Source organism: Canis lupus, chromosome 4 (genome assembly GCF_003254725.2).
Source record: "Canis lupus dingo isolate Sandy chromosome 4, ASM325472v2, whole genome shotgun sequence".
NCBI lineage: Eukaryota > Metazoa > Chordata > Mammalia > Carnivora > Canidae > Canis > Canis lupus.
In genome coordinates, this window is record NC_064246.1 from 80,876,955 (window position 1) to 80,891,617 (window position 14,663).

The 14,663-nt window shown below is 34.0% G+C and overlaps 1 long non-coding RNA gene across 11 annotated transcripts in view; it reads left to right on the plus strand.

The window, feature by feature from the left end:
* LOC112652778 (uncharacterized) overlaps positions 1-14,663 on the plus strand; it is a 186,514-nt gene that overhangs the window by 21,143 nt on the left and 150,708 nt on the right. For 9 of the 11 annotated variants that reach the window (XR_007410430.1, XR_004815253.2, XR_004815251.2 and 6 more), the window contains exon 3: positions 7,003-7,158. This is a non-coding gene — a long non-coding RNA (uncharacterized LOC112652778). Of the gene's footprint in view, positions 1-7,002; positions 7,159-14,190; positions 14,352-14,663 lie in introns of all 11 variants that reach the window. The other 2 variants (XR_004815254.2, XR_004815255.2) reach the window with 1 other exon arrangement.

Genomic DNA, 14,663 nt, shown 5'->3' on the forward strand with positions numbered 1-14,663 from the left:
TCTCAAGAAATAGCACACTTGAATTTTCTGTGGCTTAATTTTATGGAGGAGGACAAAAGTGTAAATATATGAATTACATTTCTTAATAGCTGCCATAAAAATTACCACAGAATTAGAGGCTTAAAACAATACCCCTTTATGACCTCACAGTTTTCATGGACTTTTAATTTAGGCTCACAATGACTTAGGTTCCTCTACTCTGTGCCTCCAAAGACAATATAGAGGTGTCAAGGTTTTAAGATCAGTCAGACCCCTCTTTCTGGTTTGGGATTATATTTTCCAGTTAGGGGAAGGAAAAGAGCTGGTCCATATGTGGATTGTCTTACTGTGTTTATAATCTAGGGACCAAGATCAAGTAGACCCTCAAAGCCAAAAATTTGCAGAAGGAGGAAGCACACATTCGCCCAATGGATCACTGAGGGGTAATCGTGAATGAGGGCACTCCTGTTTCCACTCCTTGCATTCTTTTTTTTTTTTTTTAATTTTTTTTTTAAATTTTTATTTATTTATGATAGTCACACAGAGAGAGAGAGAGAGGCAGAGACACAGGCAGAGGGAGAAGCAGGCTCCATGCACCGAGAGCCCGATGTGGGATTCGATTCCGGGTCTCCAGGATCGCGCCCTGGGCCAAAGGCAGGCGCCAAACCGCTGCGCCACCCAGGGATCCCAACTCCTTGCATTCTTTACCTTGGTGTTTTACATCTTCAGGACATATTTCTTCTCTTGCTCCATCAGGTTTCAGCTTATGGTTACTGAGCTACGTAACAGATCCCATAGTCATCCTCTCACTTCTGCATACACTTTGTCATGAAGAGATTTCTTGTCCTTAGACAATAGCATGAGTGATTTAGCATTTGTGAGTAAGATATTCTGTGAGTCTTCAAAGATAGTGATGTTGTCTAAGGCACTATGGTCACAAAATACAAACCTATATCCAAAAAAAAAAAAAAAAAAAACAAGTGTCACTCCATCTCAGGAGAAGTGAAAATGGAAGGGGTACAGTATAAACAGCTTGCCACTGACCCGTACAAGTTGGTTTCTTCCAGGGTTGGTACCACAGGGGGAGCTTACTATCTCTGCGTCATGAGATCTAAGATCTAATGACAGCACATGTTAGATTAGCTATATGGAGTGAAAACAAATGCTCTCGGGCTTATGCCTTGCTCTCAATTTTCCCACAAGAGCACATGTACTGGAATCTTTGAGGGCAGAGGCTGACAGTCACCGGCTAAATCAGCCTCTCCATGTAGTTGTTACTGTCTTTTCTGCCATAAAATTCCACTGGTGGGAATTAACAAGTGACATCTTCACCGTTTGTGCCCACTTCCTTAACCTCACTCACATTTCTTTTCCAGATAACTCTTTGTGCTTGATCTTCCAAGTTTATTCCTCACATTTTTTAAAAAAATAATTTAGAGTATTCATAAATGTCAAAGAGTTCATATACTTTCTTAATGCAATGACATTTCTTTCTCCACACAAATTATGAGTAGTGCATCATTTAAAAGTCAGTCTCTTGGGAGGATTTACCCTCATTTGTATCTTTTAGCATCGTCACGCCGATGGAAGACATAGTGCACTGACCATCCACTGTCAACTAAAACCAACATACATGCTGACATATCTGTAAACCAAGTTTCACTTTTGTCCCTTGTTCATACAGAAATCCTAATTCTCCTCTTTGTGAGTTGGGACAAAGGTGTAAAAGTAGAAGAGTTAGGTTAGGTTATAAGGAGTTCTGAGTCACTTGTTCACGCAGCTAGCTTGTGCTCCCTACTACTGCTTAGACCCAGTCATAGATATACCACGTTTAACTTAAGTTGAACACCTGCTGATCTCAACTAATTTTATGATCATTGATCAAAACTATCTAATTTATGAAGGGAGGGTGCAGGACTCACAGTTGCTGATCAATTACCCTAGCTCTACTAGGATCTATTAGCATGCCAATAACTATATTTTAAAAATAAACTATAATTCTTAACTACACATAGCATGGTAAATATTCAGACCTCTATTCTTGAGACAACAAGGTGTATTATTATCTAGAGCAGGGTTCCTCTGATACCCAGATGTTCTACTCGTAGATTGTGGGGCCCAGTCTGTCAGGACTGCTTGTCTCACACATTGTACTCATTTCAGGACCCAGTATTGTTCTGAGACCAGTTAAAAACCAGGAGCCTTTCTCATTCCACAGTAAATGGGTTAGAACTGTACTCACATATGAAGAAAATGCAGCTTCCAAAATACAAAGTTGTCTACCAGGGATGGTTGTTTATTCTTAGCCGTAAAGTAGGTACAAATTCATGTCCTTTTCTTGGAGAAGATGACCCGGGCTGTCCTAAACCAATGCATACCCGAAATCTTCACCAATGTAGCAATACCTTTACCCTTTACCGTAACCCCAGTTATGTCTCAATAAGCAACCCAGAGAGCTTGCTATTTGTTGCTACCTAGATATAACTTAAATGATATCACAAATATAGTGAGCCAGTATGACAATTTCAAAATGTTTTCTTTGACTATATGCTATCGGAGTGTAGAATTAAACATATTTGTAGCAAGATCATGAATGCACACTGATAGTTCATATCATGGGAAGGCAAACTGCTTCTTATCTTCCTTAGTGATGGGCATTGAAATAAAGGAAGCACATTCGCCAGGCCAATATAATAGAATATAACCCTTACTGAGGCTGTGTTACTCCATTAAATGTTCCACACTTAGTAAAACTGTTACAATTCTGACTCAAACTTAGTTACATTTTTGCTAGTCTACTTTCATCTATCTTGATTCAGTTTTTTTCATAGGTTTTATGTTGAAAATAAAATGAAGGAATAATGAGCGGTGTCACCTCTACATTTCCTTGAATTTTTGAGAAGCACTAATCTCTGCCATTTCTCCCTGGGCTGATATAATTTTTGAATGAGTATCTTGATTGGCAGAGTCACAGTTTTCAGAATTTCCATTTAGTCTTTCTTACGGCAACAGCTCTTTCTATAGGTCAAAGATCCAGCTTCTTTTAAAAAATATATATATATATTTTATTTATTTATTCATGAGAGACAGAGAGAGGCAGAGACACAGGCAGTGGGAGAAGCAGGCTCCATGCTGGAGCCCGACGTGGGACTTGATCCTGGGACTCCAGGATCACGCCCTGGGCCAAAGGCAGGCACCAAACCACTGAGTCACCCGGGGATCCCCAAAGATCCAGCTTCTAAATACGTTAATTTCAACTGTATTTTGAGGAGATGGGTAAATGATCACCAGTTTGGGCAATAAAATCAATTAATTTACTGTGGGGTCAGCACTCCATTTTATAACTTATCACTATATACTCTACTTCAACCAATGCTTGGTTTGTAGGTATCAATGTTTGCATGGACCCTGAATATAATACTTCTGCAAATATTGGTTATTTTCTTTTTACGAGGGAATGGTTACTTGTGTAAATGCCTATATGTCCCTTTGGAGAAGGGCAGAGTAAATTACTACTGAATCCATTTAAATGCGGTTGCAGAGTCCTTCTTCTTGAGGACCCATCCCTTGCTTCAGTTAGTAGGTACTGAATCTGAATTATGACTTTCTATTGGAGTGATTGCCTACAGCTTTCTGCTCATGCAGCATAGAATATATATAGACATTATATATACACATATACATATACATATATATTTCTTTATTAATTGTCCATCAATTTTGTCTCTTAGAGGTCTGTTTTATTTTTTAAGATTTTATTCATTTATTTATTTGAGGGCGGGAGTGGAGGGAGGAGCAGAGGAAGAGGGACAAGCAGACTCCATGCCGAGTGTGGGACCCAAAATGGCATTTGGTCTCACAAATCTGAAATCATGACCTGAGCTGAAATCAAGACTCAAATGGTTAACTGACCTAGCCACCCAGGTGCCCCAGAAGTCTATTTGCTATGAGAGACTTCCACAGATACTCCTTGGAGAAGTACTACTCCTATTCCTTGTCAGCCAATTTAACTGGGTATTGATTAAGCTTATTACACCAGTCTTACTGTTGATGGTTAAGTTCTGCTATTGGCCTCTCATAATTTCATTTTCTGTCATCTCATTTGCTATTGGAATTTTTAGTTCTAGAACATCTCCTTCTGTAAGCCTGGTCTCATCGACTATTCATCTCAATGGTATTAGTTATCTCACTGCCTCATTTGAGATTTCTGCAGTCTTCAACCAAGAAGAAGGGGAGACAGTCTCATTTAAAGAATGAGTTACTCCTGCAGATTCACAGATTTAGAGGATTCTGGGTTCATCTTTTCCAATCATTTGCTTTAATATTTTTCATGGTATTACTTCTTCTCTGTCAGGGCCCAGACTTTGGCACAACAGAATTACAAAGTGAAAAATTTAATATTTATTGATGTTCTGCTGCTCATAATTAGGTCCTGAGTCTAATGCTTAGCATGAATAGTGCTGTGGCACAGTAAATAAGGATTTTTTTTAACCAGGAAGAGTTAGAGATGCCATATTTTCCTTTACATTTATGATGGATTTTCTTGAGATTATCATTTTTTCCTTCCAAAATATTATTGCTTTTCAGCAACAGTCATGTGAGACATGATAATTATTATTCTCCATCTATCCCAAACCCCAACAATATTGTATAAGTCAGTGCATTTCTTTCTATGTGTATTTTATCCTAACTCAATACAGGGTGAAATCCTAACTTTTGTACAGCTACAGCATGTCAGGAATATCATTAGTCAACTTACCTTAGAGAAGGTGCCTTCAGTTCCATCCAACTGGTGAATGAGCTAAATCCATAAACCTATCTTTAGAGTTTCTTACCTAAGACCAAATCAATATCAACCTTGATTTTATCTTTCATACTCATTTCTCAGAACTAAATGATCAGCTAATCCTGTTGGTTTTACCTTCAAAATATATCCCGAATCTACGTTAGATAGTCCTACCTAGAAACAGAGCCTGAGATTAAAAACAAAACAAAACAAAACAAAACAAAAAAACTGGCATGCATGATTTTTTGAGGAAGTGTTTTTCTAAAGAAATTGATAGGAACTGAAATAAACAGAATAGGAAAGGGGAAAGAACCTAACTAGGACTGGTTGTTAGGTAAAATTAAGACTTGGTTTGATCCAAAGGGGAGTCTGATTTGTAAGTTACACTGCACAGTTGTGGTGTTTTGTGACAAAAATTCTAGACTTTTGTACCCCATGCCTGGTAGCATATGACTGACTCCCAGAGTTGGGGCAGGTATCTTCCCAGAACTCTGCTCACAGAGTGAGCTCACAGCCCAGCCCATCTGCTCACAGCCAAGGACAATTCCCTGTGGATGCTTACACATTCAAGCCAGTATCATCAGCTTGCAGAAGGTTTTAGCTTTAGGAAAAGGGGATGTGGAAAAAAAAAAGGAAAAGGGGATGCGGGTAGTATGTCATGAATGTTCAATACAAGGATCTAACTGAAGCAAATTGGTAAGTATCTAGCCTATAAAAACCTTCACTAATTATGTCCACATTTCCTTTTTATGGGGCATTAATATAACATTATTTTATACCTCTATTAAAGATGCAACTTCTTTTTTCTTCTCCACATCTCTGTGCTTTCGTTTCATATCATGAAATGAACAAATCAGATTCCTGGGGAAAAGTACCACAGAGTTATCCATTTCTACCTCCTAGACATGAGACAGTAGCTGATTTTGGATGGAGACAAAAATAATTGCGTTGCAGTTACTTCCAGTATTCTCCAGCTTTCCAGACAATTTCCTTCTTCTTTTCTATGTATTTTTTCTGGTTCTATGGTTTTAAATATCAAATCTGTTCTAAAAGTTCCTAACTTTATAATCCCACTTTACATTGTTCCAGGTTCCAGAATTCCAGGTTCTTATTTTTTGACTCCTTCCTAAATGAAAACCTACCCTGGACATGAAAAGCAATTTCAAAACCTATACTTTACCTTCCTTTCCCACACACTTGCTACTTATATTGTATTTTTTGTATCAGGAAACATCAGTTCTCTCTTTTCAGATTCTTAGCCCAAAAAGTTTGGAGTCAACTTGATCTTTTCCTGTCACCTCCTTGGTAGCCAATCCATTGACAAGTGTACATGATTTATTTTCAACCAACGTCTAGAATCAGAATATTTCTCACTATTTCCACGGAGATCCAAGTCATGACCATCTACCTTCAGGAATATAATAAACTTTCATGCTTACCTCCCTCATCTTATTTTAGTCTCAGTGATGATGTCACTTCAAGCCGATGAGGACTTGCTATCTCCTTAAGAGTGAAACAGAAGTTCATTTTAATAGACGGGTTTTTGTGTTAGAATTTCAATATATTTAACAGGAAAGAAATATAGCTTCAGGATTTCTCTGCAACTTACTTACCATCCATTTTTCCAGGGCCTACTTGCCATATCTCAAGATGTGAAACATAAGAATCTCTTAAAGCGATCAGATGGTATTAAAAAAAAAAAAAAAAAGTAAACCAAGTTCAATGTTGAAATCATCTTTTTAAAAAACTACCAGTAATTAACCAGTTCTATTGAAACCTTAATGTTTTAATTAAAAAGATAACAAAATAAACAATAAAAGCAACAACATAATATATTTTTAATCATGTATTTTCCTATTAGTTTTATTTGTTTATCAAACTGGAGTCACTAATTGACCATTGCTGTGGATTTTGAAGTTTGTTTTAGACCACATAAGTACCTTTTCAACACCTAATTATAACCTTAACCTTTTTCTTCCAGCATTTATTATATTATCACTAGTAATCAACACGTTTTTAGATTTCAAAAAATTTCCAAAGAAACTGAATCTTAGAAATTTGCTCCAAAGCAGAGTGTTCATAATTAGTACAGTTGAAATGTTCTCTTAGAAGTTTTGACTGAATCTGAAGCCTATATATAACCTTAATTACAATGCTACGCTAGAAATTGAAATGACAGATTTCATTGTCATTGATGATGATGATGACCTTTCCTCTATTTCTCTTGTTTCATGTAGGAAAAGCACCAGTACCTGAAAGAATTTGTCCCATCTTTTGCCTGATATTTGCTAACATGGCATCCTTAGAGAAAACCAGCCATTCCTGACACAGTTGGCAAATTCTTCTGAAGCAAACTTCTGGATGCCACTCTGATAAGGTGTTTTCAACTGCAGGTAGTATTTATTAAACTCAAATCTACTGCTTATTCAATTAAAAAATAATATGTATAATCTAAAAAAAAAAGGCAACATGTTCAAAGGTAAGACAAGCACCAAGCATTATGCATCCTGAGTTCAGGGCCAATTTCTGTACTATCCCTTCTTGTAACTGTGTCCTGACCTCTTTTAAATACTCATTTTGTTTTCAATATCCCTGACTGTCAGGAAGCATCTATCAGCAGCATCTAAGCGGTTGAGGTCATACACTTTGCCCTTCCCTTCTGTGAGAGATTGAGGAAATCACTTTCCTGTTAAAGGAACAAAGTCTTTCCCTTGGTTTGAACAGGCCAGGTTAGATCACATGCTATGTGAGGTTTGGAGTGAGTCTGCATCCCTGACACAAGTCCTTGGTGAGACTGAATGGGTAGAAGTAGATGGCACTCATTCTTTCATTACGTAATGTGTATTTACTGAGTAAATTCCTGCATAGTTAAGGACTGTCGTATATGCTGGATTTGCAATATGACTTCAAAGAGCATATATTTTAGTAAAAGAGTGAGACAAGTAAACAAGGTATATTTAATATATGGAATATGAAGTTTATTGTTTATGATATGTATAATATACCATGAAATGTGTTTCAAGCCCATTTAAAAAAGTAAAACAGGGTAAATAAAAGAATGTGTTTTGGTTCCGTGTAGACCCAATAAATAGTGTTTAAGAAAATGATCTTCTACAAAGAAAATAGAGAAATTAATCCCCTATCACATATTATAGATAAACATAAATTTCCCTTTAATCAAATATTAAATGCAAAAAAATAGCACGGTTTATTTGATTATTTTTAAGTTTCTTCTAATTTTTCTGAGGTATAGTTGACAGATGCATTATATTACCTTCAGGTGTACAACATAATGATTTCTTATTTGTATGTATTGTAATTAATCACTACAATAAGCCTAGTTAATATCCATTACCATTTTCTAATTTTAGAGAAAATAATATATTTGAATTTCCTATTTTATTTTTGGATTATGATGTATTTTAAAAACAGTAAGCTTTCTAGAATTGATGTAATTACTGACTGATGGAATTTATTAACTTGGAAATTGATTCCTGACATACAAATATGGTATACCATTTATGAAATATTCTTGCAGGTGCTTTAATAGAATTTTCTATTTTTTTCTACAAAGGATTTATACTTTATATTAGATTTATTTCCCAACCTGTCTCATTTGATTGCTTTCTCATTTTCTATTATATTTTCTAGTTGGCTTTTGCTTGTATAGGAGGAAATTACCGAATTCCTTTGATGGACTGTATCTCTCTATACAGCATTTTATAATAATGTAAATCTCTTTTACCTCACACCTTTGTCTTGTTTCGTGGCAGTAGTTAAGATATTGACTAAGATGACCTAAACATTTCCCTCAGTTTGCCTAAGGTTTAGACAGGTTTTTTTCCTGTGTATAGATTTCTGACCTCTTTTTCCTCAGAGCTTTTAAAAATGTTTATTGCAAATTCTTCTCTGTCCTTTAGAGATGTGAATGTTTATAAAAGCCTCTTGCCAGTTTTTCAACTCAGGAATGTTTTTCTCAAAGATTGAAAGCTATCTCTTCAAATCATGGTCACCAAGAAAATAGAATTCCTATCTCCCAATCTGTATGAAATTATCAAACATAAATGGTTTAATCATCTTCACTAACCCACACCCCCCAACCCATTGCATCTTCTAGTATTTTTCCATTAGCTAACCTCAACACTCAAACACATTTGTAATGTCTTGAATAAAATCATCCTTGCTTGTTTAACTCTGACCAGGGCAGTTTTTCTTTGACACTATCCAGTATTATATTGAGCAGACATGCTTAGATTAATGGGCGAAATTTCCAGAAGGAAGAGATTAACAGTTTTTAATTTTGGTTAAACTCACTTATAGAAAATATTTATGATATAATTGGTTTTATAATATGTGTATGTGGGAGCTTTTGGTTACTATTTTATTTTATTAATAGATATTCAATTCAATTTTAAACTGCAATTGATTGCTTGAACATTTAGACGTACTGAGAGACGTCTACTTCATTAGAGTAGATATTAAGAATGTGGACGATAATGATTCTTGTACACAAAGAAGATAGTAAGGGTTCTGAATGCATATTTAGGAACCGCATATTATATTAATATATTATTTTTAAATAAAACTCGGATATTATATGTTCAATATTACACAGAATAGAACATGTGAAGCAATATTTTCTTCATTGTTTATTAGTGTTTATAGGTGTTTATAATAAGATAGCATTATAAAATAATATTCTAGAGTAACTGAAAAGCATAATACTAATAAGAAATCATGTGAGAGGTGTTTTTTTTATTACACTGATCAAACTATTTTTGTGGATTCTGTGATAAATAATCAAATTTTTGGAAAGTTCTTAAAAGTATGACTTATATCATTTGTCCTAGATGAAAATATGTAAGTTTGGAATGGAGCTTAAGAAACAGCAAAAGAGCCTTGTAAAAGTTTGTATTGGACATTTCTCTTGGTCTCCCTGACAGTACTGATTACAGGCAAAATATACATTTTATTGTGATATCCACTGAAGTTAATATGAAAATGTATAGGTGTGAGTGTATTGTCATTACAAAAGCCCTTGATGATATAAAACTTTTTCCTTCCAACACATTAAATTTAAAGAGCAAGGACTTTGATTAGAGCAATTTCAGATTTATTTTTGGACTTACTATATCATATATTTCTACAATTCTCTTTCAACAAATTTTATTTCAGTGTATATTTCAGTGAAAAGAGTCAAGGGCATCATCTTTTCCAATGGTTGCATTATATATTCCATTAAAGATCTAAAAATAGCTTATGGTAGAGAAGGAAGGGGGGGAGCATTTTTAGTTTTTCCATTATTCTTTTCAGCCTGCTACTAGATAAAATTGGATTATCACCAAGAAGTATGAAAAGAAGCATGCATTTAAAGAGAATAAATTCCATTATCTGTGTGTGGACAGGTGCTCAGGATATCAAATAAATAATCTTAGACCTAACACAAAACAAATTATATAGTAACTAACATTTCTATTCGTACAGCACTTACAATGTTTCATGCATGCAATCTCTAGTATTTCCCAAAACCAGAGATTAATAAACAAAGGAGATAGATATACCTTATTTTTTGGCTATGAGCTACGTGGATAAAACACTTGAAAGTCCTTCAAAAATTAACATTGCATTCTGGTCATCATTCATGAATTCCAAATTCTTACATATGGACTAAAACACACACACAATATTTATAAAATGTCTAACTGTGCTTCAGGGTTATGTAGCATATTGGATAAATTTAGGCAAAAGTAATACTACTTTCAAGGAATTCAAATCAATGTGTGTATTTTCTTAGGAGGAAAAAAATCACATAAATTAGTATTTATCACACATTTACTGTAGAAGAACATTGAGGCATCTTCTTTAGGACCCTCTAGTGAAATGATCCACGGATTAGAAATATTTGAAATTCATTGCTGCAAATCTACTTGTTCCTCATTCTCATTATCACCTAAAAAAAATAAACAAACATGTGGCAGAGAAGAAAACAGAAAACTGTAAGTTGTTCATTGCATTCTATCATGGGGAAACATTTTTAGTCAATCACAGAACAGGAAAAGATAAAATACATTGTAGATTATTTTTCTTATTTCAAGATCATTTTATCTATGTTTAAGATTTGGGGATTTTTGGAGAGTCAGGTATATATTGCAGATAAATATAAATTGAGTGACATGAGTTGAGAAGAACTATGTTGTTGAGGGATGAAATGTGTGTGACAGAGGTCTCAAGGTATCACATGAATCTGAATATGATTCTATGGGATCTACAAGAACTGACATGACTTCAAATATAACACAAACCAGTTCTGTTAATCAAAATAAAAAGTTAATCAAAATGCATAAATTATTAAAGAAATTGGATCATCTGAAAAAATTGGAAGCTACTTTGCTGTAATAAGAGCAAATGTATGTGATTGGGCATTAATATTTGACCAACTATTTGAAAGAAATATTTTCTATTAAAACTTTTAAAAGTACTGACTTTGCCCCTTTGCATCATAAACCTTCTATCTATCTATCTATCTATCTATCTATCTATCTATCTATCATCTATCTATCATCTATCTAATTTATTATCCAGTTGGTGATACAAAAGCCATGTAACCAGGAATAGGTATATCTGAACTTCTTACATTCTATGTCATTTGAATTTAAAAAAGAAAAGAAAGGAGAAAAAAAGAAAAGTAACTAAAAAAAATAAAAAGATAACTTTCTGTGATATTTTTCATTTGGACTCAAATTCTCCATAGTTTCATATTTTATTTTTCTTCCTAGTTGTTTTGATATATCTCTTAAAAACTTATTAAAGTATATTTTATATTGTTTTTTAATACAAGTAGGACTTACTAATGCTCTTTTCTTCTTCTATTCTTTCCTAAACAGAAGGGTGATTCAAAAGTACCCAATATATAAAGTATCAATGAATGAATAAACAGAAATAAAATCATTAGAAAATACAAGATAAATATTAAACTTTATATTGAATTATTCTACCCCTAACATGAAAAAGTGTCCATTAGTTAAGAAAGTTGAAGTGTAAAAAAAAAAAAAAAAAAAAGAAAGTTGAAGTGTAGATGAGTGGAATTCAGTGTGTTGAGATGAAAGTAAAGGACATGTCTGCTGTGCAGTTTTAATAATTCAGAAATCAAATAAGCACTTTATTTTTTATTATTTTCACACCGGATAAATTAACCAAGTATCATAGCTGAGAAGTAACCGTATGCAGAAAATTGCCTGTCTTTCTGATTACATGGCTTTTGTACCTCCAATTGCTTAAAAACCTTTTTGGTTTATGCAGCTAGCCAGAAGAAATATATTTAATGCCTTAATTTATAAAATAGAACTTGGAGTATTTCTTTTAGTACCTATATTTCAGATTTTTTAATTTTCATTTTATTTTAGATTTCTTTTATTTATTCATGAGAGACACACAGAGAGAGGCAGAAACATAGGCAGAGGCAGAAGCAGGCTCCTTACAGACCTGGGGTCATGCCCTGAGCTCAAGGCAGGAGCTCAACCACTGAGCTACCTGGGCATCCCTATTTCTCCTTCTCCTTCTCCTTCTCCTTCTCCTTCTCCTTCTCCTTCTTCTTCTTTTATTCTTTTGTTAAGATTATTGCTTTTCACTAAGAAAATGACAAGTCTCATTATCGGTTTTTGATTCAAGATCACCCTCCTTCTTGAACAAGCGAATGTGACAACTGTGAGGTTTCTCACACTCGTGCTGGCTAAGTTTGAATATGTCCATTTGATTGTTCACCAGTTGTTTCTTCTTTATTATTTCATTTGTGTTTCTTTCAATTGTGTGTCTTTTCTTTGATGTTAGGAAATAGCTTTCATTCTAAAAGTTTCTGGTGATTTCTTCTGATGGAGCTTCCAAAAAGTATTCTCAATTCTCTATACTGTTTTAGAGAAAATATTAAATCATTTGTAAGGTATTTTAAGATTTGCTACTTGGCAGGCAGTAAACACTTGTTTTATTAATTCAAATAGTGTAGATCTCTGACAAGAACTGAGAGAGATAGATAAAAAGAGCAATTTTTTTTTTAAAGAAGACATAGAAGGAAAAAAAGAGGATAGAGGAAAAAATAATGGAAATGTTTAGTTGTGCATATAAGCATCTTTATATTTATATAAATATAATAATCACATTTATGATTGCAATAAACAATAAAACACTGGGGGATCCCTGGGTGGCGCAGCGGTTTAGCGCCTGCCTTTGGCCCAGGGCGCGATCCTGGAGACCCAGGATCGAATCCCACATCAGGCTCCCGGTGCATGGAGCCTGCTTCTCCCTCTGCCTGTGTCTCTGCCTCTCTCTCTCTCTGTGTGACTATCATAAATAAATGAAAAAAAAAAAAAATTTAAAAAAAAAAAAAAAAAAACAATAAAACACTGATTATGAAATATTTGAAATATATGTGTGATAAATAGCATTTTGGGTAAAGTAAATTTAAAAGATAGCCATTTCTTTTACTTTGAAAAAGGGAAAAAAAAAGAAAAAGTAAAATCTTTTGAAATCTTTCAAATTCACACCTTTACTAGCAAATGGAATAATATCATCATAACTGACACGATTTAACATGAAGGGTGTCTGAGAATTCAGGTTATAAAGTATTTTAATTTTTATTTAACATAAATACCTTAATATCCCTCGAGAATAAAAAAGTAAGATTAAAGAGGAATTTTGTATATCAATATGGCATCAATTAAATGTCTGTTTTAATACAGTTTAACTTATTCGACAGGAATGATCTATTTCTAACATAACTACAATAAAACATTCTAGCAAGAATGCTAATAATTGGGAATTTAAAAATATCAAACAATTGAAAACAAAGGATAACTATCTCCTGATATTGTTTCTTTTTTGTTTGTTTGTTTGTTTGTTTGTTTTAACAGATTTTATTTGCTTATTTGAGAGAGAATGAGAGCGCTAGCAGGAGGATGGGCAGAGGCAGAGGGAGAGAGAGAAGCAGACTCCCCACTGAGCAGAGCCCCCCCACCATGTGTGACTCAGTCCCAGGACACCTACCTGACTGAGCCACACAGGCACCCCCTTGATATTGTTTCTGATCTTCTAAGTAATTCCATGTTGTTAGATAGATATGAGAAGGAAAACATATTCTGAATGTATTTATTATATGTTTACATATAATACATTTTTATAATGGTATTTGGTGAATGCCTGTGATAAACAACAAAAGTAGTATATTTCAGTAACTAAAAACAAAGACTCAGGTTAGGTTCTTTTCAATTCTGACTATCACTCATGAAAAATGTTAAATTAGATAAGATCTTTGTATCTCAGAGTCTCAGATTCATTATTAGAACTTAATTTTTTAGAGAAAATCTTATATTGCTGATTACTTGTTAAGTGTTATATGATGTGTAATAATAGAAATGGTGTTCACAATTTGACAGATGACATGAGAGCCTTATGGAACTGCAAACACATTTATTGTTTTTTCTCTTTGGAGAGTCATGCATTCCTCAATACTGCTGTGAAAATAGGAATCACTCACACTTCTAAAGCTATTTCCCACTGTTAAAAATTAATTAGAAGAATAACATCTCCAACCCAGGTGAGACAAGTCTGTAATTCATAACTATAATATTCTAGAGGAGAAGGAAACCTGAAACTATTTCTTTTAAACGGCCTTTAACGATATCACACATGATTTAAGAAATATTTTATTTTTTGTGGAAATGTTATTTATAATCTCTATTTATAGGTTCTAGAATTTTTCATCTCTAGGTTGTCTATTTGAAGAACAAATTTATAGAGCACACTTAACACAAAACAAAAGTAAATAAAAACCTAATCATCTATTGTAAATTATGAAAAAGCTAGTAGGAATTTACAGCCTCAAAGCCATCAAGGTACAGAATGTTAA